Source organism: Tupaia chinensis, unplaced genomic scaffold (genome assembly GCF_000334495.1).
Source record: "Tupaia chinensis unplaced genomic scaffold, TupChi_1.0 Scaffold149696_1, whole genome shotgun sequence".
Taxonomy (NCBI): domain Eukaryota; kingdom Metazoa; phylum Chordata; class Mammalia; order Scandentia; family Tupaiidae; genus Tupaia; species Tupaia belangeri.
In genome coordinates this window covers 1049482-1072381 of record NW_006209541.1, presented here as the reverse complement: position 1 = coordinate 1072381, position 22900 = coordinate 1049482, and the positions used below count along the sequence as shown (strand labels likewise).

The 22900-nt window shown below is 35.5% G+C and overlaps 1 pseudogene; it reads right to left on the bottom strand.

The window, feature by feature from the left end:
* Positions 1-910: 910 nt before the first annotated feature.
* LOC102467658 (heterogeneous nuclear ribonucleoprotein A1-like) lies at positions 911-1757 on the bottom strand (annotated as a pseudogene).
* Positions 1758-22900: the final 21143 nt, after the last annotated feature.

Sequence of the window (22900 nt, the reverse complement as noted above, 5' to 3'; positions counted from 1 at the left end):
TATAGATTGATATGATCATATAATTTTTATTTTTTCTTCTGTTAATGTGCTGTATTACATTTACTGTTTTGCATAGATTGAACCATCCTTACGTCTCTGGAATAAAGCCCACCTGGTCATGTTATGTGATATTTTTATTGTTGGATTCAATTTGGAAACTTTTTTCAGGATTTTTGTACCTGTATTCATCAGGGATATTGGCTTATAGTTTTCTTTTTTTGTTACGTCCTTGTCTGCTCTTGGTATCAAAATGATGGAAGTTTCATAGCATGAGTATAAAGGGCTACTTCCTTTTGGATCTCCAGAAATAGTTTGAGAAGAATTTGAGTTAACTATCTTTTAAAAGTTTTGTGGAATTCAGAAGTGAAGCCATTTGAAGCTAGGCATTTCCTTGGTGGGAGACTATTACTGATTCAATTGCATTGCTTTTTATTGGTCTATCTAGGTTTTCTATGTCTTCATGATTCAATCTAAGTATGTTCAGAAATTTTTCCTTCTCATCTAGGTTTTCTATTTTATTGGTGTATCATCATTTGTAGAATTCTTATTTATTTATTTATTTATTTATTTTTAAAAAGACACATTTATTCAGCGTCATGATCAGACTATTACATTTAGCAATCAACAGCATGGGTGCAAAAAAAAAAATCTACATTAAAACCCTTTGTTGGAATGCTTTACACTTTTCACAGAACAGAAACTAAAATAACCTGTTATACAATTAGTCACAAATACAGTCCTCGTATTTTTTGCCCATACACATGAGTATTGTCTAAAACATGTCTTCTTTGTAGCAGCTGGGTCCTGCCACCACTGTGCTTGGCTGAGTTAACAAATCTGTTGTAACCTGTAGCTTCCCTGTCACTTCTCTGGCTCTCTCTCCTGCTAAGCTTTGTTTCCTGGCAATTAATTAAAACCTTCTGCCACTGCCATAGCTACTGCTGCTGCTGGAACCGCCATAGCCACCTCGATTTAGTGGTTTGGCAAAGTATTGGCCTCCACCTCCATAATCATTACCAAATCCATTATAGCCATCCCCACTTCCACCGTATCCACCACCACCACAGCTGCCACCAAACCCACCATGACCACTGAAGTTTCCTCCATGACCAAAGTTGTCATTACCACCAAAACTACCTCCTCAGCTACTACCGAAGTTTCCAGAACCACTTCGACCTCTAGGGCTGGAGGAAGCAATAGCCATTTCTTGTTTGGACAGGGCTTTCCTTACTTCACAGTTGTGGCCATTCACAGTATGGTATTTCTGAATGACAATCTTATCCACAGAGTCATGATCATCAAAGGTCACAAAAGCAAAGCCCCTCTTCTTGCCACTGCCATGGTCAATCATGATTTCAATCACTTTGATTTTACCATACTGTTCAAAATAATCTCTTAGGTGATGTTCTTCAGTGTCTTCTTTAATGCCACCAACAAATATCTTTTTCACAGTTAAGTGGGCACCTGGCCTTTGAGAATATTCTCTTGAGACAGCCCTCTTTGGTTCCACAACTCTTCCATCCACCTTGTGGGCTTGCATTCATGGCTGCATCTACCTCCTCCACAGTGGCATACGTGACAAACCCAAAGCCCCTGGAGTGCTTGGTGTTTGGATCTCGCATTACCACGCAGTCTGTGAGCGTTCCCCATTGCTCAAAATGGCTCCTCAGGCTCTCATCTGTTGTTTCAAAGTTCAACCCTCCAATAAAGAGTTTCCACAGCTGTTCCGGCTCTTTGGGAGACTCAGACTTAGACATGACTGCAGTGAGAAGAGAGAGTTCAACGATGCTTCCCCGGTGGCATCCACAGGCAGAAAGCTATTTTTGAATTTCTTAAATATCTGTTTTAGTATTACTGGCTTCATTGCTTATTTTATTTATCTGGTTCTTTTCTCTATTTTTCTTAATAAGTCAAAATACCAGTTTGTCAGTTTTGTTTATCCTCCCAAAGAACCAGTTTTTGGTTTTGTTGATGTTTTTGATATAATTAATTTATTTTCTATTTTATTTATTTCAGCACCAATTTTTATTATTTCTTTCCTTATGGTATTTTTGGATCTTAACACTCAGCTGGAAAGATACTTGCACTTCCATGTTTATTGCAATTACTAAGACATGGAATCAACCTAATTCCTAAGAACTGAAGAATGGATCAACAAACTGTGGCACACATACATTATAAAATCCTATTCCACCATAAGAGAGAACAAGACTCTGTCCTTTGACTTAAAGTCGATGAATTTAAGTAAGAAAATTTAATAATAAGTGAAGTAAGCCAGACTATCAAAGATAAACACAGTATAGCCCTCTCAGTATATACTGAATGTTTGCACTTGATGGCAGAAATTGAAAGATACAAAGATGCAATAGCAGGAAGGACAAGCACAGATACCAGACACTATATGGAAGAGGAGTGGTTAGTAAAGGGTGGGTAGGAGGGCTTCATGGCAAAAACTCTCATCAGATAAAAAATTACAAAGTTCTCTGTTGAAAAGTATTCTTACGGTAATATCCTTTTATCAATTATCTGATAATTTATCAATTAATGTATTGTGTGCATATCTTGACAAAAATATTGTGTGCTATAGATATATACAATGATTGAATGTAAATAATATATCATAAAATAAGAGAAAAAAAACTGATGAGTGACTGTAGGATGGGGCTTTAAATCTATTCTGAAAATATCTCAATTTTTTTTTTTTTTTGAGAGGTTTTTCGCTAGTGCACTCACCAGACAGGCGATATAGAGACAGAAAGCGAGAAATCACCCCCCCAGAGGTGATGGTCATGCCACAATCCCTTCTCCTCCATTCTCCTCTTGGGATCTTGGGCATGCATGCACACACGCCCGGCGTGAGTTTTAAGCCACCGGGTCTGGGACGTGAACTGCGGTTGACTACATGGGAGCCCAGCAACATAGCCATTACACTAACTGCTGGTTCCTGAAAATATCTCAATTTAAAACATCATCAATCCCGAGTGGTGAGCCACAGTGCCCTTATGATTTCTGAAGGCTAATGTTCGCTCTTACCCGGTATCTTAAAACTCCTAAACGTCTGTGAAGTTACCTTCTCAAAATACTGTTTATCTTAGAGGAGTGCCAAGGCAGTAAGAGATACTCTATGACTGATGCTAAGGACACTAGGGAAGGTAGGAGTTAGCATCCCAAGTTTTCTCTGTACATTACAGGTGTGGGTTTGCCTACTCGCAATCTTAACTGGCTACCTTTGGGAGTGAATCACAGTGTGAAGATTACTGAGTGTGCCTGTCTCTACCTCTTTGTTTCTCTAAGAAGAAATAATTAAATTTTAAACAATAGAAAACTCTCTAAACCTCTTTAGGAAGGCCATTGGGAAGATTTAAATTTGCATTTGTATGTGCTCCTTGTATCTTTCTCAAAGGGAATCAACTTTCCTTTTACATTGAAAACTTTAGGCCTTCTTTGTTTTTCTCCCTCCCTTGATACCCTAAAAAAAAATAAGGCAAGATATTTAATGAGCACCAAAATGAGAAATTATCTGATGAGGATAATGTAAATGGTAACACCTTTGACTGGACTAATATGCACTGTATAGTGTATACACGCTGGGAACATACGATTGTATGCTATAAAGATGTACAATGATTAAATGTAAAAAAATAAGAAAATGAAGAAAAAAGAAAATAAAACTCTAGGGATCTGAAGATACTGAATTTGTACAATTATAAAAGGAGGATCTGTCATTCTCTCTAATTATGACTCAGATCAGAATTAGTGGGACCAGCAGGTGGCATAGTGGTTAAAGTCATTGGACTTCCACAGGGACAATGGTTTGAGTCCCAGACCTGGTGGCTTGAAGTTCATGTGAGGCATGTGTGTGTGAGTGTGTTTGTGTGTCTGTGTGTGCCCAAATCCCAGGAGAAAAATGGAGGAGAAGGGATTGCGATGTGGCCATCCTCCCTGGGGTGATTTGTGCCCTACAGAGGAAAAAAAAATCAGAATTATTAGCATTAAACAAAGATATTTGGCATACACTTTTAGTTTGATTCTAGAAATGCTATGCTTATTTAGCCACTATTAGTGATTCCCTTAATGCATACTCTTCTACATTGCCCCTTTATCTGTAGCTGTCATAGTAATCTGCAATCTTCCATTGGCTCTTCTCACTTGGTCTTTTTCACCCCAGTATCCACACTGCACCTTCCCACCACACTGAAATTAAGCAGTCCTTTCAAAGGCAACGTCACCCAGTTTATTCCTGACTTGTAGAAAGCAGTCACCAGAGTAGTTCTGAAATATCTGGCACTTTCTGTACTAGTGCATTTTTAATACTTCAGTAAAGAAGGTGTTGAGGACCCTTCTTTGTAAATATAATTAAAGAATGGATGAATAAACTGTACATACTATATGACCTAAACCATTTTTATCTCCATAAGTCATTGGATTTCATTTTTTATGATTTAGGAAGGAATTATTTTGTCATAATTTTGTTTAGGGTACACGACTTTTGAATATAGTTCCATTTAGCCAGTTGTAATAAAAATTAAAGCCCTCAGCTGATAAGTGTACTTGTATTTACAATTTTTTCCCTGTATTATATCTCCTTCCCACCTAATCTAATATACAGTCATCTCCCCAAATATTCCTTAATGTTTCATTGATTAGCATTTTTAAAAATCTTGCAATTATTTTATCCGAAAGATTTTGTCTCCTGGGTTTGATTTTGAAATTAGTTTTCCAAATTTGCTGGGATAAGATTTTGATTCTGAGTGGTGGAAATACTGGAAAGGCATGCAAACAAAAGGTAGTAAAACAATGCTAGTTACTGTAATCAGGGGAAACAACTTCATAAGTCAGATGCAATACATTAGATTGGATATTGATTATGGGTTATAGTTACATTTGCTAAGTAATGAAGTCTAATTTGCCAATGTTCCTTGCATATCTTGATTTAAGAACTCATTGATGACAGTTTATCATTCTTTTAATTACAGAAAATAACAACATGCTGTCTAAATTGGCTTAGATAGCCATAAGAAAATACCATAGACCATGTGGCTTTTTCAACAACAGAAATTTATTTTCTTATAATTTTTGAAGCTAGAAGCAAAGATCAAGATGCTAGCATGGATAGGTGAGGATAAGGTCCCTCTTTGTGACTTACAGATAGTTTCTTTCTTACTGTGCCCTGACAGCAGAGAGAGAGATAAAATTCCAATGCCTTTTTCTTGTAAGGTCATTCTGCTAATAGTGGCCCCATCCTCATGAGTTCATCCAGATCTAATTGACTCCCAAGGGCTCATTTCCAAATATCATCACACTAAAGATAATATGTTGACAGATTAACTTGGGAGTGTGTGGGGGGGCAGGTATAAGGTATATTTAGTATAAGATATGTTACAATAACATTTTAATAATTAGTCCAACCTTGCCTTGTAACTACCAATAAAATCAAGATAAACAATGCAGGCAAGAAAAGACAGAAAAGGAATACTCAAAATTATAAAAGATAAACAATTTCAACCAAGAATACTATACTTGAAAGATTATCCTTCAAATGAGAAGAACAAATAAAGTCATTCTCAGACAAACAAAAATGTAAAGAACTTATCAATATTAGGCCAGGACTTCAAGAAATACTGGAGAGAACACTGTTGGGATGTCAGAAAAGTCATGACATTTTTCTGTTTCTCTTGCAAAGAATGCTTCATGAACTTTCTGACAACCCAATATATCAGGAAAACTAAAGAGAGAAAGACAGAAATAAGAGAACATAAAATAACAGAGAAAATGGCTAACAAAATTGCAGGGACAAATTCTTGAATGTTGATAATAACATTGAATGTTAATGGATTAAATTCTCCAGTAAAAAGACATGGTCTGGCTGAATGTATAAAAAAAATAAAAGGCTCTCTCTCTATGCTTTTTACATCTCATGGATAAAGACAAACATAGACTGAAAGTAAAGGGCTGAGAAAAGGTATTCAGGAAAATGGAAATTAAAACCAAACAAAACAAAAAAGTTGGCATCACAATAATGATATTAGACAAAATAAAGACAAAAACTCTAAGAATAGACAAAGAAGGATATTATATCTACTAAAAGGGCTATTTAACCAAGAAGACATAACACTTATAAAAATCTATGCACCAAACTTGGAAGCACTGAAATACATAAAAGAAAGGTTGTTAGATCTAAAGAGAGAGAGAGGCTACAACAAAATAACTGTTGGGAATCTCAATACTCCACTATCTTCTCTAGTCAGATCACCTAGACAAAAAATTTGCAAAAAGATACAGGATCTAAAAGACACCATAGATGTAATGGACTTGACAGATGTCTCTAGAACTTTCCACCCAATAACCAGAAAATACACATTTTTCTAACTCCCACATGGAGCATTTTTGAAGATTGACCATATAATTGAGCACACAACAAGTATTTACAAATTCAAGGGCATAGAAAACCACATCCAGCATCTTCTCTGATCATGATCAAATTAAACTGAGAATTAATTTCAGAAAAATCCCTCAAAATACACAAACATATAGAAACTAAGCAACCTAACTACTGAATGACTTCACTACCATTGAAGAAAATAAGACTGGCACAAAAACAGACATGTGGACCAATGGAATAGAATAGAGACCGACCCCAGTAATAACCCCCAAAGCTTATAGCCAACTGATTTTTGACAAAGGATACCAGTTAATCTATTGGGAAAAGGAAAAGCTCTTAATAAATGGTGCTCGAAAAACTGGGTATCCACCTGCAGAAAGATGAAACTGAACCCCCATCTTTCACCATTAATAAAAATTAACTCAAAATGGGTCAAAGATCTGAACCTAAGACCTCAAACTATAAAACTACTGGTGAAAATGCTGGGGAAACTCTGGGAAACATTGGAGTAGGCAAAGACTTCTTAAATAAGACTCCCAAAGCACAGGCAGTAATCCCTAAAATAGACAATTGGGACTATATCAGACTAAGAAGTTTCTGCATAGCAAAGGACACATTAACAAGTGTGAATCAACAACCCTCAGAATGCGAGAATATTTTTGTAAAATGTGCCTCAGACAAGGGACTGATAAGCAGACTACCTAGGGAACTCAAGCAACTTACCTGAAAAAAAAAAAAAAAAAAGATTAACCCAATTAAAAGATGGGAAAATGAGCTGAACAAAAATCACCCTAAGGAAGACATATGAACAGCCAAAAGCATATGAGGAAATGTTCATCATCCCTCATAAGGGAGATGCAGATTAAAACCATAATGATATACCACCTCACCCCCGTCAGAATGGCAAAGATTAAAAATATAAAAAGTGATGTGTTGGCAGGGAATAGGTGAAAAGGGAACTCTCCTACACTGTTGGTGGGAATGTGAACTGGTTGAGCCACTGTGGAGAACAATATGGTGGTTCCTCAAAGATCTACAAATAGAACTACCATTTGATCCAGCAATCCCACTTCTACCCAAAAGATAGACGAATGCTCAATGAAAAGCACTTGCACATCCATGCTTATTGCAGCTTTATTTATGATCGCTAAGACATGGAACCAATCCAAATGCCCATAAACAGATGAATGGATTGACAAGGTGCAGCACATTTACTCTATGGAGTACTACACAGCCATAAATAACAAGACCCTGGAATTTGATAGAAAGTCATTGAAAAAGTAGGATCTGTTGCTGAGTGAAGTAAAAGAAGCTATGAAAGAAAGATATTGCATGCATCCACTTAATATATATCGACTATCCACACTTTATGGTAGACATCAAAATATTGGAGGGCATAAAAGTAGTGAAAATAGTTAGTGGGGGACCAGCAAGTTGGTGTAATGACTATGTCACTGGACTCCCATGTAGCTGACTGTGGTTTGAGTCCCAGACCCGGTGACTTGAACTCATGCCAGGCACATGTGCATGCATGCCCAAGATCCCTAGAGGAGAATGGAAGAGAAGGGATTGTGGTGTGGCCATCCCACCAGCGGGTGATTTCTTGTTTTCTGTCTCTCTGTCTCTCTCTGTTTTACTGGCGAGTGCATGCGCCCTATAGCAAAAGAAAAAAAAAAAAGAAGTTAGCGATGATAAGACAGTGTGGAATGTGTGGAATGGGGTGGGAGAAGAGTATGCAGAAGGATAGCAAGAGAACAAATAGAGTCATGACATTAGTGGGATTCTGATATGGTTTATTATCTGTTGATGATGACGTGTATAGTATTCTCAACTGGACAGGTCTGAGAAGTATTTCATGTCAGGTAAATTCTTTTTACAAGCAAAATGATAAATAATGATTGAATGTTTAAAAAATAATTGGAATAATAATAATAATCTGGAAAAAAATGAAAAGCTATTGAATGATGATGATGATGGGGATTTTAATGTCTTTGTATGGACTGATATAAATGGTATTCCTTCTGGAAAAAAGAAGTGTAATACACTGTAAAATTATATGTGATTCAATGTAATATAAACAAGATTATGATAATAATAAAAAAATTTAAAAAGAGAATAAGACTGAAGTAAAATATTTATTAAAGTCAATGATAATGAGTATATTATCTATGGGATATAGAAAAATTTGTCATAAAAAGGAAGTTTATAGAAATTACTGCACATAAGAAAAAGATAGAAATGTGGAAAATATCCAACTTAACATACCTCAGGAGACTGAAAAAAAACAAAATTAAAAAATTCCTGAAGAAAGAAATTATAAAGATTTGAACAGAGATAAATAAGAATAAACAAACTTTACAGAAAATTAATGAAACCAAACGCTGGTTCTTGAGAAATTTAACAAAATTGATACTCTGTTAGCTAGACTAATTAAGAAGAGTGAAAGAAATCAGATAAATCAAATTTGCAATGAAACAGGCAAAATTACAAGAGATATGGTAGAAATGTAAAACACAGAGAATACTGTGAGTGACTTTATCTCAACAAAGAAGTATCTGGATGAGATGGACAAATTTCTGGACACATACAATCTACCAAGATTGAATAAAGAAGACATAGAAAGTCTGAATAGAGAAATTACAATCAGTGAAATTGAGTCAGTAATAACCTGCGACAAAGAAAATCTCAGGTTCCAAGGGTTTCACTTCTGAATTCTACAAAAATTTTAATGAAGAGACAGACCCCATTCCACCCAACCACCCAAATTATTTCTGAAGATCCAAAAAAGAAGGAATCTCCCCCCAGTTCATTTTATGAACCTCTATCACTTTTACCTTTCAGACAGACAAGGACATAATAAAAAAATAAAACTACAGACCAACATACCTGATGAATATAGATGTAAAAGTTATCAACAAAATACTAGCAAATAGTATCAGTTACAAATTAAACAGATTACACAGTACAACCAGGTAGGCTTAATTCCAGGGATGCAAAGATGGTTCAACATATGCAAAGCCATAAATATAATACACCATATTAACACAAAGAAGGATTAAAAAACCATGATTGTATCAATCGATACAGAAAAAGCATTCAATAAAATACAACATTATTTCATGGAGTAAGACTCAGCAAAATTGGCATGGAAGGGACATTCTTTAACAAAATAAAAACCATATATGAAAAATCCATAGCAAATATCAGATTATAAAACTGTAATAATTAGAACAGCATGGTATTGTCAGAAAAACAGGCACGTGGACCAATGGAACAGAATAGACTCCAGAAATTGACTACAAAACAAACATTCAACTGATTTTTGACAAAGGTCACCAGTGAATCCAGTAGGGAAAAGAAAACTTTGTTAGCAAATGGTGCTGGAAAAACTGGATTTCCACCTCCAGAAAGATAGAACTGGGTCCCTGTCTCTCACCACTGACAAAACAAAACAAAACAAACAAACAAACAAAAACAAACAAACAAACAAAACAAAACTCAAAATGATCAAAGGGCTAAACCTAAAACCTCAAAGTATAAAACTAATGGTAGATAACATAAAGGAATCTCTTGGAGACATTGGAATAGGCAAACACATCTTAAATAAGACTCCAAAAGCATAGGCAATAATCCCCAAAATAGACAATGGGGACTGCGTAAGCTAAGTCACTTACACAGAAAAAAAATCAACCCAATTAAAAGATGTATAAATGAGCTAAAGAGACAATGCTCTAAGGAAGACATACAAACAATCAAAAAGCATATAAAAAAAATGCTCAACATCACTTATCACCAGGGAAATGAAAATCAAAACCACCATGAAATACCACCTGACCCTGTCAGAATGGGTAAGATTTTTTTTTTTTTTTTTGGAGAGGATTTTCACTGTAGGGCGCGTGCGCTCGCCAGACAGACAGAGACATAGAGACAGAAAGCGAGAAATCACCCCCCAGGGGGGATGGTCACGCCGCAATCCCTTCTCCTCCATTCTCCTCTCGGGATCTTGGGCACGCACGCACACGCGCCCGGCGTGAGTTTTAAGCCACCGGGTCCGGGACACGAACCGCGGTCGACTACGTGGGAGGCCAGCGACATAGCCATTACGCTAACTGCTGGTTCCCAGAATGGGTAAGATTTTTTTAAAAATAAATAAAAAATGATAAGTGCTGGTGAGGCTGTGGTGAAAAAGGAATTCTCCTACACTGTTGGTAAAAATATAAATTAATACAGTCACTGTGTAGAGCAGTATGGAGGTAGCTCAAAGACCTACAAATAGAACTACCATATGATCCAGCAATCCCACTGCAGGATACAAACCAAAAGGATAAGAATATACTCAGCTGGAAAGTACTTGTACATTTATTTTATTGTAGCATTATTCATAATTGCTAAGTCATGGAACCAATCCAAACCTGGATGAACAGATGAATGGACTGAAAAAGTGTGGCACATATATATTATGCAATATTACTTAGTCATAAGAAACAACCAGCCCCTGGTATTTGACAGAAAGTGGATGAATCTTGAAGATTTACTGCTAAGCAAAGCAAGCTAGACTATGAAAGAAAGGCATTGTGTGTTCCAACTCAATTTATATGGAATGTCAGCACTCCATGGGAGAAACCAAAATATTGAAAGATATAAAAGCATGGGCTACAATAATGGATACTAGAGACAGTGTAGAGAGACAGTGGGAAAGGGGGAAGATTGAGTGGAATCAAGGGAACTTATTATAGCAAAACATGTTGCAATATTTAAATATATACACTTAACACTTAGACACATTTAGACAAAATTTCACTTAAAGATGTGTGTGTGTGTATATATATATATTTATATATATAAATATTTTAATACATTCAATCACTGTATATCATTGCAGCATGCAAAATAAATTTTCCCAGCATGAACATACTCTATATTACTCCAGTTAAAGATATTATTATACACCAGATTATTGTCCACTCATAGATCTTCTTTTACTAAGTATCTGCTTAAATATTTTACTAATTTTTAATGGAGTATTTGTTTTAATATTAGGTAGTGAGATTCAGTTGACATTTTGTCAAATATATTTGGATTTCTCCCAGTCTGTGGCTTGTTTTTATGTTTCTAGACTATATCTTTTGAAGAATGAATATCTTAAGAAGTGATAAAGTCTATTTCTTCATTCTTAAAAATTATTTTTTCCATTTTTTATTAGTAATCTTTGTCTAACCTAAAGTTATAAAGGTTTTGGGACCAGGAGTTAGCATAATGGCTATTGGCTATGTCACTGAACTCCCATGTAGCTGACCGCAGTTCAAGTACCAGACCCGGTGGCTTAAACTCATGCAGGGCATATGTGCGTGCGTCCCCAAGATACCGAGAGGAGAATGGAGGAAAAGGGATTGCAGTGTGGCCATCCTCCCTGAGGGGTGATTTCTCGCTTTCTGTCTCTCTGTCTGTCTCTGTCTTTCTGGTGAGTGCACACGCCCTATAGTGGGAAAAAAAAGATTTTAATCTGCAAGTGGCTCTTACCCTTAGGTAAGTGACTTATTTAAAATTAATGTTTATGTATAGTATGAGATAAGGGTCATGTTAATTATTTTAATATAATATGTTAATTATTTTAATATATTGTCTTTCATCAATTTTTTAACTAAACCTAATTTACCAAAACCTATTTCACTTGAGTTCCTAAAACACTTTACAGTTTTAATTCCAAGTGACAACAGATAGCTCGATTAACTGCCTCAATGCTGTAAGCCATGGGTTACCAGATGTTTACCCCTGAATGGTTGCCAGGGTTTGTTTTAAATTTCATTTAGCCTCAGTTAAGCCAAGTAACTATTAGTATCTTCATATTTCTCTACCGGTAATTTACCAACAAACTCTTTTCTGTTGCCCTCTATTACTTATAAGGGTTCTTGGTTGCAAGTAACAGATAATGTGAGTAGAGCACAGAGAAAGTGAGAAATAACAAGGACATCCAACTAGTGACATCAGCCTTCCAGGTCTATTTCTAATTGATGAGACAAAATTTTCCATGTATTTGAGACTAGCTCTATAGAGGACTTGATTATGCCTACCTTAAGGACCCTCCAGAATGTCTTTAGGTGTTAGAGCATTGGAAGTAGGAAATGTGAGGTTGGTTGTGAAAGAAGCATTAAGAATTGGAGGCGGCAGGTGTCGTGGTAGTTAAGGGCACTGAATTCCCACAATGTTGATCGTAGCTTGAGTCCCAAACCTGGTGGCTTGCTTTCTTCCTGTCTCTCTCTCTCTCTCTCTCTTTCTCTCCCCCTCTCTGGTCAAACTTAAATAAACAAATTAATTAATTAATGAAAATTAAATAAATTATTTTTTTAATATTTATTTTACATTCATTCACTGAACAGCATCACAGCACACAAAATATGATTTCCTATACAGAATACACTGTATAGTTGCTTATTCATACAAGTTATTATCAACAAACAATTTTCCATTACTTGTATCACGCTCTGCCATTTTCCATCCTCCTCCCACACTGTCTCTGATACCTATAGTTGCTTTCCATTCCTTTTTTCCCCCACATTTTATTGAGTCACAAAATATCTTAAGTACTCTACTTACTTTCTTTTTTTTTTTGGATTTTTTTTTTTTTTTTTGCTATAGGGAGCATGTGCTCGCCGGACAGACAGAGAGAGACAGAGAAATAGAAAGCGAGAAATCACCCCCCAGAGGGGATGGCCACAACGCAATCCCTTCTCCTCCATTCTCCTCTCGGGATCTTGGGCACACATGCACACGCGCCTGGCGTGAGTTTAAGCCACCGGGTCCGGGACTCAAGCCACGGTCAACTATGTGGAAGTCCAGCGACATAGCCATTACGTTAACTGCTGGTCCCAGTACTCTACTTTCAATAGTAAGTTCAGCTGATATATACTTATCCGATTTATATTTCCTTTTTCTCTGTTTTCTTTTCTTTTTTCTTTTACCTTCATCACTTTGCTGCTCAGCCTCCATGCACTGAGTGTCTAGACAGGTCTAAGTGAACTGTAACCAAACATCTGATACTATTAGGGTCCTCAATTTCCATTTAATCTGCTGCACAAAGAGAGAAAAACAGAATGGCAAGGAGGTTGCAGATCACCTCTTCCTGCATGCCTCTGAACACTCAGATTGAACTTCAAAAAATTACAAAAAATGTATAACCCATCAGATGACCAGAAATTACCACAAGGGCACAAGAAATATGAGAAACCAAGATAATACTTCTCCCCAAGGGAAAAGAGTAACTCCTCTTCATCCACAGATAGTACCATGGAACTTGTAGAAATGTCTGATAATGAATTTAGGATATTCACAGTGACAAAGCTAACAGAGATGCAAGAGAAGAGAGACAATGAACTCCAGAAGGTACAGGAGAAAAGAGCCAACAAGTCCCAAGAGTTGGGGACGTTATTGTATGATCTGAGAGAGGAAATACACACCAAAAAAAAAATAAAATGCAACTGTTAGATATGAAGGGTGTAATACAGGAAATCAAAACCTCCCTTGAAGGTATTAAAAGCAGACTAGATCATACAGAAGATTGAATCTGAGATGTAGAAGACAGAATTGCTGGACTAGTAAAATCCAACAGAAAGACTGAGAAAATAGCCCAAAAAACCAGAATGATATATGAGAAATACTAGATACCATTAAACATCCCAAAATCCAGATAATTGATATTCCAGAAGGTGACAAGACTAATAAGGGCATTGATATTCTATTTCATAAAATCCTGGAGGAAAACCTTCCAAACCTAGAGAGGCATTCAATGATCCAGACCCAAGAAACACAAATGACCCCACATAAAATTAACCCAAGAAGATTGTCTCCAAGACACATTATAGCCACAATGACCAAAGACAAAGATAAGATACTAAGACTGGCAAGAGAGAAATGTAAAGTTACTGGCAAAAGATATCCCATCAGGCTAACGGCAGACCTCTCATTGGAAACAATGCAAGCAAGGAAAGAACAGGAAAATATATTCAAAGTGTTAAGTTAAAAACACTTTCAACCAAGAATACTCTATCCAGCAAGATTATCCTTCATATGGGAAGAAAAGAAAAGAACATTCTAAGATAAACACAACCTGAAAGAATTTACCGACACCAGACCAACTCTCCAAGAAGTTCTGAAGGAGTGCTGTATCAGGAAAATTACAGATACACAGAAATAGGAGTTCAAAAACAACTAAGAAAATGGCCAAAAGTTCAGAATTTAATGCTATCTTCCAGAATTTAAAAGGAAATATCAGACCACAATAGACGATGGGACTGAACTGGTGAAATAGAATTTCATGACTTTTGACTAAAATATTACCAATTTTCTTCTATGCTTTGTTTTCCATATTTAAGTATTTTTGTCTTTTTTTGAGTTGTTGATAGGTTCATATACCTACTATTTGAACAAAATCCTAACCTGTTTCCTGAATTTAAGGTTAAGGAAAGTTCTCTTAACATTGTTTTATTTTGATTTATTAAAGCTAAAACTGCCTTTCTTGAAATTAAAAAAAAAATTTTAAATACCTATTTAATAACCACAGTAATCTACATAGCCTCAGCTTGGTACAATTTTATAGTATATTCATTCTACTCACAGAGTTTCATGATTAAATAAAGTAATTCTTTAAAGAAAAGAAAACAAAGAGAAAGAAAGAAAGACAGACAGGAGCACTAAGGATCAAGACAAATCCCATCATTCCAGCTTCCTTTAAAAATGGAGTTTATGGAAAAGTGTGTTTGTCAGTGCACAGCTAGTTAAAGCCTAGTATAGCTGAAGCCATGGTATCAGAGCCTGGCTTACATGATCTAATAATAAAGTGAAGAATCAGTTCCCATGCATTATCTACTGTGTACCATATATGTCTTGATGCATTTTAGCTACTACATCAATACCATTATGGCTGGTAAAGTAATAACTATCTTATACATAAGAAAACTGAAATTCTGGGAGTTTCAATTTCACCCAGACAATAAGTGGCAGGGTCAAAATTTAAATCCAGATTAACAGGAAATCTATGTATATGCCTTGCAATAAGAAAGAATGGAAAAGTTGGGAACCAGCAGTTAGTGTAATGGCTATGTCGCTGGACTCCCACATAGTCGACCGCGGTTCGCGTCTCGGACCCGGTGGCTTAAATCTCACGCCGGGCGCGTGTGCGTGCGTGCCCAAGATCCCGAGAGGAGAATGGAGGAGAAGGGATTGCGGCGTGACCATCCCCCCTGGGGGGTGATTTCTCGCTTTCTGTCTCTATGTCTCTGTCTGTCTGGCGAGCGCACGTGCCCTATAGAGAAAAACTTCTCAAAAAAAAAAAAAAAGAAAGAATGGAAAAGTATATTTTAATGAGTGAAAAGGGAGATGAGCAAACTTAAAAAATAAAAGTACCAGCTTCCTTACTATTCATAGTACTAAATGTGCAGTCTTTACTGTTTTAAACCAAACATCCTGGCAGTACATTCCCCAGCTCCTGAAATTAGGGATTTTTGTATTCGTAAATTGTATCTGAGTTTAAATAAACAGAAAAGCTGCTGATAGCAAGAGCGAACAGATGTACATTTTAGCTTCCAGGTAGTTGATAAACTGTACCCCATCTGGGTGTTTACTACCAGTTTTCACAGTTACTACAAGAGGAAAAAGAGGAGGACTATTTTTTCAAAAACACAAAGCAATGGTGTGGTCAGGGCAGTTTCACTTTCTGCTTCATGACGGTAGTAGCCAGCATGGAAAACAACATCCACTTCATTCCTGGCCTCCACTCACTCCCCAGACCTCTTATGGACCCACAGCAAGTATTCTGCCACCCCATATCCAGGACAGTCTAAAACAGCACTTGCCTTACTTTCACTAATTCAGCCCCAAATTGGCAGTCCCAGGATGACCTGCCGCACTGCACTGACTTATGAGGCGCACAAGAGCACATTGCCACCCTTGGCTTCTCAGGATGAGGTGAGAATGAGACTGTCAGATGAACTAGAATCAATGCTGCTTAGGATAAAGGGTGTTAGAGAAAAAAATGAAGGGATAGAGAAAGGAAAGAAAAGAGAAATAGAAGTGAGTGAACAGCACCATTAAGAGCACAGGCAGTCCGTAGAAGCTGGAGAAGGCAAAGATCTGATCCTCTTCTAGAGTCTCCAGAAGAATCAAGCAAACCCTGCTGACACTTCCACTTGACTCAGAGACTTATTTTGGACATTGGACCATTGCAAGCAAAAAATAATAAAATTGTGTTTTGTTAAAACACTAAGTTTCTGGTAATTGTTTCTGGTAATTGTTTTTCCAGTAGCGATAGGAAACTAATAGAACATCTAGGCATTTCCAGGTGTGAGAGTTTGGAAAAAAAAAAAGAGGCATTAATGTGTAAAAAAAAAAAAAGCAGAACTATTGTTCAACTCGAGTGAAAGAAGATAGACAACAATAAAGTAAATAAGCTAAAAAAACAGAAAAAGTATATTTAAATAAAGCCCAAACTAATGGATATAAAGTATATAACTTTAATTAAAACTTATTTGAAATAAAAGAAGAGTATCTGCTGAGAATTGAATTAGAGCTCTGTAAGGTAGCCAAATATTTGACATTATGTGTGTGTACATACAAAATTAAATAGAGAGACTATAATTTCCTGAGCTAAAGAAAATACATGGGTCTGTAGTTATAAAAATATCACTGAGTTTGAGTTAGGATTGATGACAGAAGAAATATACTTAGACATTTCTACATCATGATTCTGAGTTCTCAGGAAAAGGAGAAAATTTTACAATTTTCCAGACAGAAAGGGCCAATTCTTTATAAATGAAAAGAAATGGAACTGACATGAAATTTCTCATTGGAAAGTAGAAATTGTTGGAATAATTTCTACAAATTGCAAAAGAATCAGGTGGTAACACTATAATCCTCTAAATTATTTTTTACCTGTCAAAAGAAAAGAAAGTATTTGCAGTTGCCAATAGGTATCTCAGAGAATATAACACCCAAATAACTCCACTGAGAAAATGATTCCAGAAAGGTCTCAAATACAAACCCCAGATGATTCAGTAGGAGATGTAAGAGCCATGTTTGGAGACTGAAGAGCAAAGCAGAAACCTTTATTCCTCATGCGTAGTGCACGCATAGGAGCAGTGAACCTTTTAAAGGTCTCTATTTGTGAAGAACTATGGAAAAAAGGGACTAGTACAAAAGGTAAAATAGTTGTTCTTTTGAGTCAATATAGTTTTGCAGATACATAGTTTGATTAGATACAGTAGGAAGAGAAGGCACTTAACTTAGAAAAATAAGCATAGCCAAATTTCCAAGCTAACAAGGGGAAATTAGAGTAATTAGTTAAAAGATCAAATCAAAACAAGGAGAATTTAATCAAAATTCAATTAAATAAATAGAATGATAAAGGTAAATTAAAATGAAGAAATAAAATTAAATCTGTCAGGCAGTTGACGAAATATTTGTAACCTACATTCTCCAGTTTAAAAATCAATTCTGTTAAATGGGTGAGTGAACAAAATTCATCTACAGGCAGTTTAAAAATAATGTATAAAAATGAATAATAAAGAAAAGATAAAAAGAAAAGATAATTCAAAGAGAGATCATAAATATAGATGCATACCAAATAAAAGCAGGCATGAGAAAATAAAGATCATATAAAAAATAAAGTTAAGATTAAAAGAGAGAAATGTAACACGCTGTGTTGTTAGTGATACGATGTCAGAAACTGTATCCTACTCAGAAAAGCATGCACATTGATTTTAACACAGTTCTTAGAGGAAGAGAGAATCAACTACAGATAACATCAGCAAGTCTAGTTTTATTAAAGGTTATTTGGTAATTTTCAGAATATCTAGATAGAAGAGTCCAGACTCGATGTTCCATAGAAACAATGCGGCAATAATATGCAATCTTTTACTATTTCCTTCATCCCCAATTTGTAGATTTTAGCATACAAATTTGGAATAGCATTTGTTAGATCTTACTCAAATGTTTCCCATTTTGATATGTTTATAATTAGTAATTTTTGAAAATATCAACTTCAACTTGCTTGTAGGTAAGAATGTGTAAGTATAGCTGATTTTTTAAATTTATTTGTTTCTGCAACCTTACTTAACTCATTTATTACTTTTAAGAACATTTTTTAAAAATTCCTTGTGATTTTTCTGTTAGTAATCATATTGGTGATTACTATAAAAAAAACAGTAAAACAAATAAAATCATTTCTTCTCTTCTTTTCCAATAGTTATGCCTTTTATTTCTTTTTATTGCCCTATTGCACTGTCTGTAGCTTAGCTCAAATGTAACATTAAATATAAATGTTAAAAGTGGGAAACCTCACCCCAGCTTAGCAGTGGACTACTAAGAAGCTGTGCTTTTTCAGGATAGGACTACATGGAAGGTCTGGATTTCATTCCCAGTCCAACCTAAAGTAGCATGAGCCTGTAATCCTAGCAGATAGACGGTGGAGGTAGGAAAATCGTAAGCTCAACACTGGCCTGGACAAAATAACAAGACACTGTCTGAAAATAACCAGGTGTAGTGGGATGAGACTGTAGACCCAGTTACTCAGAAGGCTGAGGTAGAGGAAATTGTGACATAGTGAGGCCCTGTCTGAAAGTAAAAACAAAAGCAAAAACACAAAAACCAGACATCCTGCTTTGTTTTGTCTTAGATATAAAAAAGAACATTGCATACTTTATCATTATGTGTAATGCACGTGATAAATTTTGTTACAAGATCTTTACTCGTATAAAAGTGTTTTATTTTGGTTAGCTGAACATTTTTACCACAAATGGATGTTGGATTTTTGTTAACTATCTTTATGCATAAATTGAGAAATTTTGTATTTTTATTTGTTGATACAGTAAATCACTTATTTTGGAATATTTATCAACCCTTGCATTCATAGGATACATATCACTTGTTCATTTTGAATTTTCCTTTTGTAAGTTACTGCATCCTATGTGCTTATCATTTGTTAAGAATATCAATATGCAGGACTAGCAGATGGCATAGTGGTTACCATGCTGGACTCCCACACGCCGACCGCAGTGCATGTCCTAGAACAAGTGGCTTGAAATCACCCTGAGAGCAAGTGCGTGCCCAAGATCCTCAGAGGAGAATGGAGGAGAAGGGATAGCGGTATGGCTGGCCTCCCCAATGAGGAGGATGATTTCACACTTTCCCTCTGACTGTGTCTGTCTCTCTCTCTCTAGCGAACACACACTAAGGCCAAAACCTCTTTAAAAAAAAAAAAAAGCATCAATGTGCAAGTCCACATAAAATATTAGGATCTAACTTTCATTTTTTCTATTGTGTTTGTCTGGTACTGGTATCAGGATGAGTGACTTCATACAGTGAACATGAAAGAATTACTTCTATTACACAGAGATAATTTATGCAAATTTGAGAAAATGTCCTCTTTAAATATCAGGTAGATTTTGCTAGCAAAGTCCTGTACATCTAAAGTTTTCTTGGTGAATTTTGTTAACTAAGAAGTTAAGGTCTTTAACGGTTATAGGGTTGCTCATTTTGTTTTGCTGATAGGATACATAAATACAGTTTTCTTCTTAAGTTTCAAAGCTTAGTGGCCTTCAAGGAATTTATTCCTTGAAACAAATTTAATCTTATTATCAAATATATTTGCATAAAGTTGCCCCATATGTTACCTGATTATTTTTGTGAACTCTCTTTGGCATGTGTACTGTTCACACCTTTTTTCTTTCCTGCAAACAAATATTTATTAAATGCTAGGCAAGGTGAAAGTAACAGCTGACATCAAGTTTGTATACTAATATAATAATCATTTGTACCGTAAGGCTACTCCTACAAGTTTGAACATTGTTCACACTTTCATTTGTAATTCAAGAATATTGGCTATTTGTTTCATTTCCATTTTTTCATCAATCTGTCTAAACATTTTCAAAGAACCAGAATTTCCATTTCATATATTTTTCTCTATTCTCTTTCCATTATCTGTTTAGTTGATTTCTGCCTTGATATTTATTTTCTGTTTGCTTTAGGTTTAATTTACTCTTCTCTTCTTAGTGGCTGATGGTTGAAGATTAAATTATTGCTTTGAAAGCATGTCTTTTCTTTTAAAAATATTTAATTTAATTTAATTTATTTATTTTAATTTGATCAGAGAGGGACAGAGTGAGAGCAAAAGTGAAGGAGAGTGGGAAAGTGAGAAAGTAAGCTGCCAGGTCCAGGACTTGAACTCAAGTTAGCCACAAGGGAGCCCAGCGCCCTTAACCACCACGCCACCTTTCCATCCCAAAAGCACATCTTTTCTATTGTAAACGTTTTTATTACAAATTTCCTTTTAAGTGGTTTAATTTGCATTCCACACATTTTGATATGCTGTGTTTTCATATTCACTCAACGTAAAATGTTATATAATTTCCTCTGATTTCTTCTTTGACCCTTCAAATTTTCAGAAGTAAACTTCTTCATTTTTGAGTATTGGAATATATTATAGGTACTATTCTGTTAATGATTCTGAATTTAGTTTTGTTTTGATCTGGAAACATAACTTGCATTATATCAATTCTTTTTAATTTATTCACGATTATTTTATGACTCGATGGTACAGTATATCATAGTAAATATAACATGTGTCCTTCAATAAATTACATATACTATCGTTAGGTGAAGTGTTAGCTTAAATGTCAATAAAGTCATGTTGCTTCATGCAGTTGTTCAGATCTCCTGCATACTTTATGCTTTTCAGCCTATTTTTCTTTTTCTTCTTATTTAGAGAAGATTATTGATGCCTCCAGCTATATTCCTTAATTTGTCTATTTCTCATGTCAGTGTTGTCAGCTTCTATTTAGAATGTTTTGAAGCTCTGCTTAAGGGGCATACACATTGACTATTATGTTTTGGTGGGAAAAAAAAACAACTGTTCTATCAGCATATAACTTTTCTTATGTTTTGTAATATTTCTTGTCTGAATTCTAGTTTATATGATATTAATACAGTCACACTAATTTTCTTTTGACTATCCTTTACATAATGTATTTTTTATATCTTTTTAAAAATATAGCCTTACCTTTTTATTTAAAATGTAATCCTTGGCCCAGCTATGTGGCAAAAACAGGTTGCTGCAGTGTGACAATGAAGCCAGATGAAAAGGCCAAGAATCACAGGTTCTTCTGAAATTGGTAAGCATGCCGGCAGGAGCACCCGTGATCCTAGCTTACTGGAAGGCTGTAGGGAGGATCTGGGCATAGCAAGACATTGACAGAGGTCCCCCCTCTCTCTCTTCAGTTCTTATTCTCTCATGAAATAAATATATAAAAATTTTAGAAAGTAAAATAAAGTGAGATCTATGTGAACAATATATAACTTGGCTTTAATTTTTCAAATTTAATCTAAAATTCCATTTTGACTGGAAGAGATACCAATTCTGTTTAATGTAATAATTGATCTGCTTGTATTAAAATCTATAACCTTGCTAAATGTTTTATTTTGGTTCATCTGTTCTTCGTGTGTGTGTGTGTGTGTGTGTATTTGTGTATGTGAGTGTGTGTTTTCTGTCTTCTTTTGTTTTAATTATATATATTTATACTATTTATTTTGTCCCCATTTAAGCTTAATATACTACCAATAATATTTATTTATAATTAGTTTTTCATTAAATTTTTACTAACTCACCATTTTCTATATTTTTCTTTCTTAGATTTTTGTCTCTTCACCTGAGAATTCACTCAAAGGTATTAGATCTCTGTATATTATCCCACAGAACTTAATTTTTACACTTTCTGTTGTCCTTAAATTTTGATACTATGCATGATCTTTCTTTATATTTGTTCTTCTTTCTGTTCTTTGACAAAATTCCTCATCTTCATGCATTTTTCTACCTTTTTCATTAGATCCTTTGACATACTTGCCAGAATTATCTTAACATTTTACTGAAATAGGTCTAAAATTTGGATAATTTCTCAGCCTTGTTTTACTTTTTTATGTTTTATCTCTTCCTTTTTCAAATTTATTTATTTATCTCTTGCATAAGTGAAAGAGTCAGAGACAGAGAGACAGAGCCAGTGCTCCCAACTGGCTTTGATGCTACATCTATCCACAGCCTTAGGCAACCCTAGATTATGAGCAGGCTCATATCTGGGACATGAACTCAGAACTTTCCCAAGTGGGTCAGTCTTGTAGACTGTCATATTTTCTCACTGTATCCTGTTGGCTCCTCTTGTCATTTAATTTTGAATTCTGGACACTGTGTTTAGAAGAGCTGTGACTGAGGCAAACAGTATGTGCACTCAGAAAAAGATATTTTCTGTGTGGAGGGTTGAATCTCTCAGCTGACTTTATGATTTGTTCCTGTAGCTTCTTTCAGAGCACCACCGACTTCAAACTTCTCCTAGGGTGAACTGCTGGTATTTAGTACTTAGGGTTGGGTATGGGTTACTGTAGTATTTTCCCGAGAGTTCTGCAGTAGTTCTTCCCTCAGCTTTCAGCTGTCCCTTTGTGTGTGCCCCACTGTGTTCTTTTTGCACTACTCTGCTCAGCACT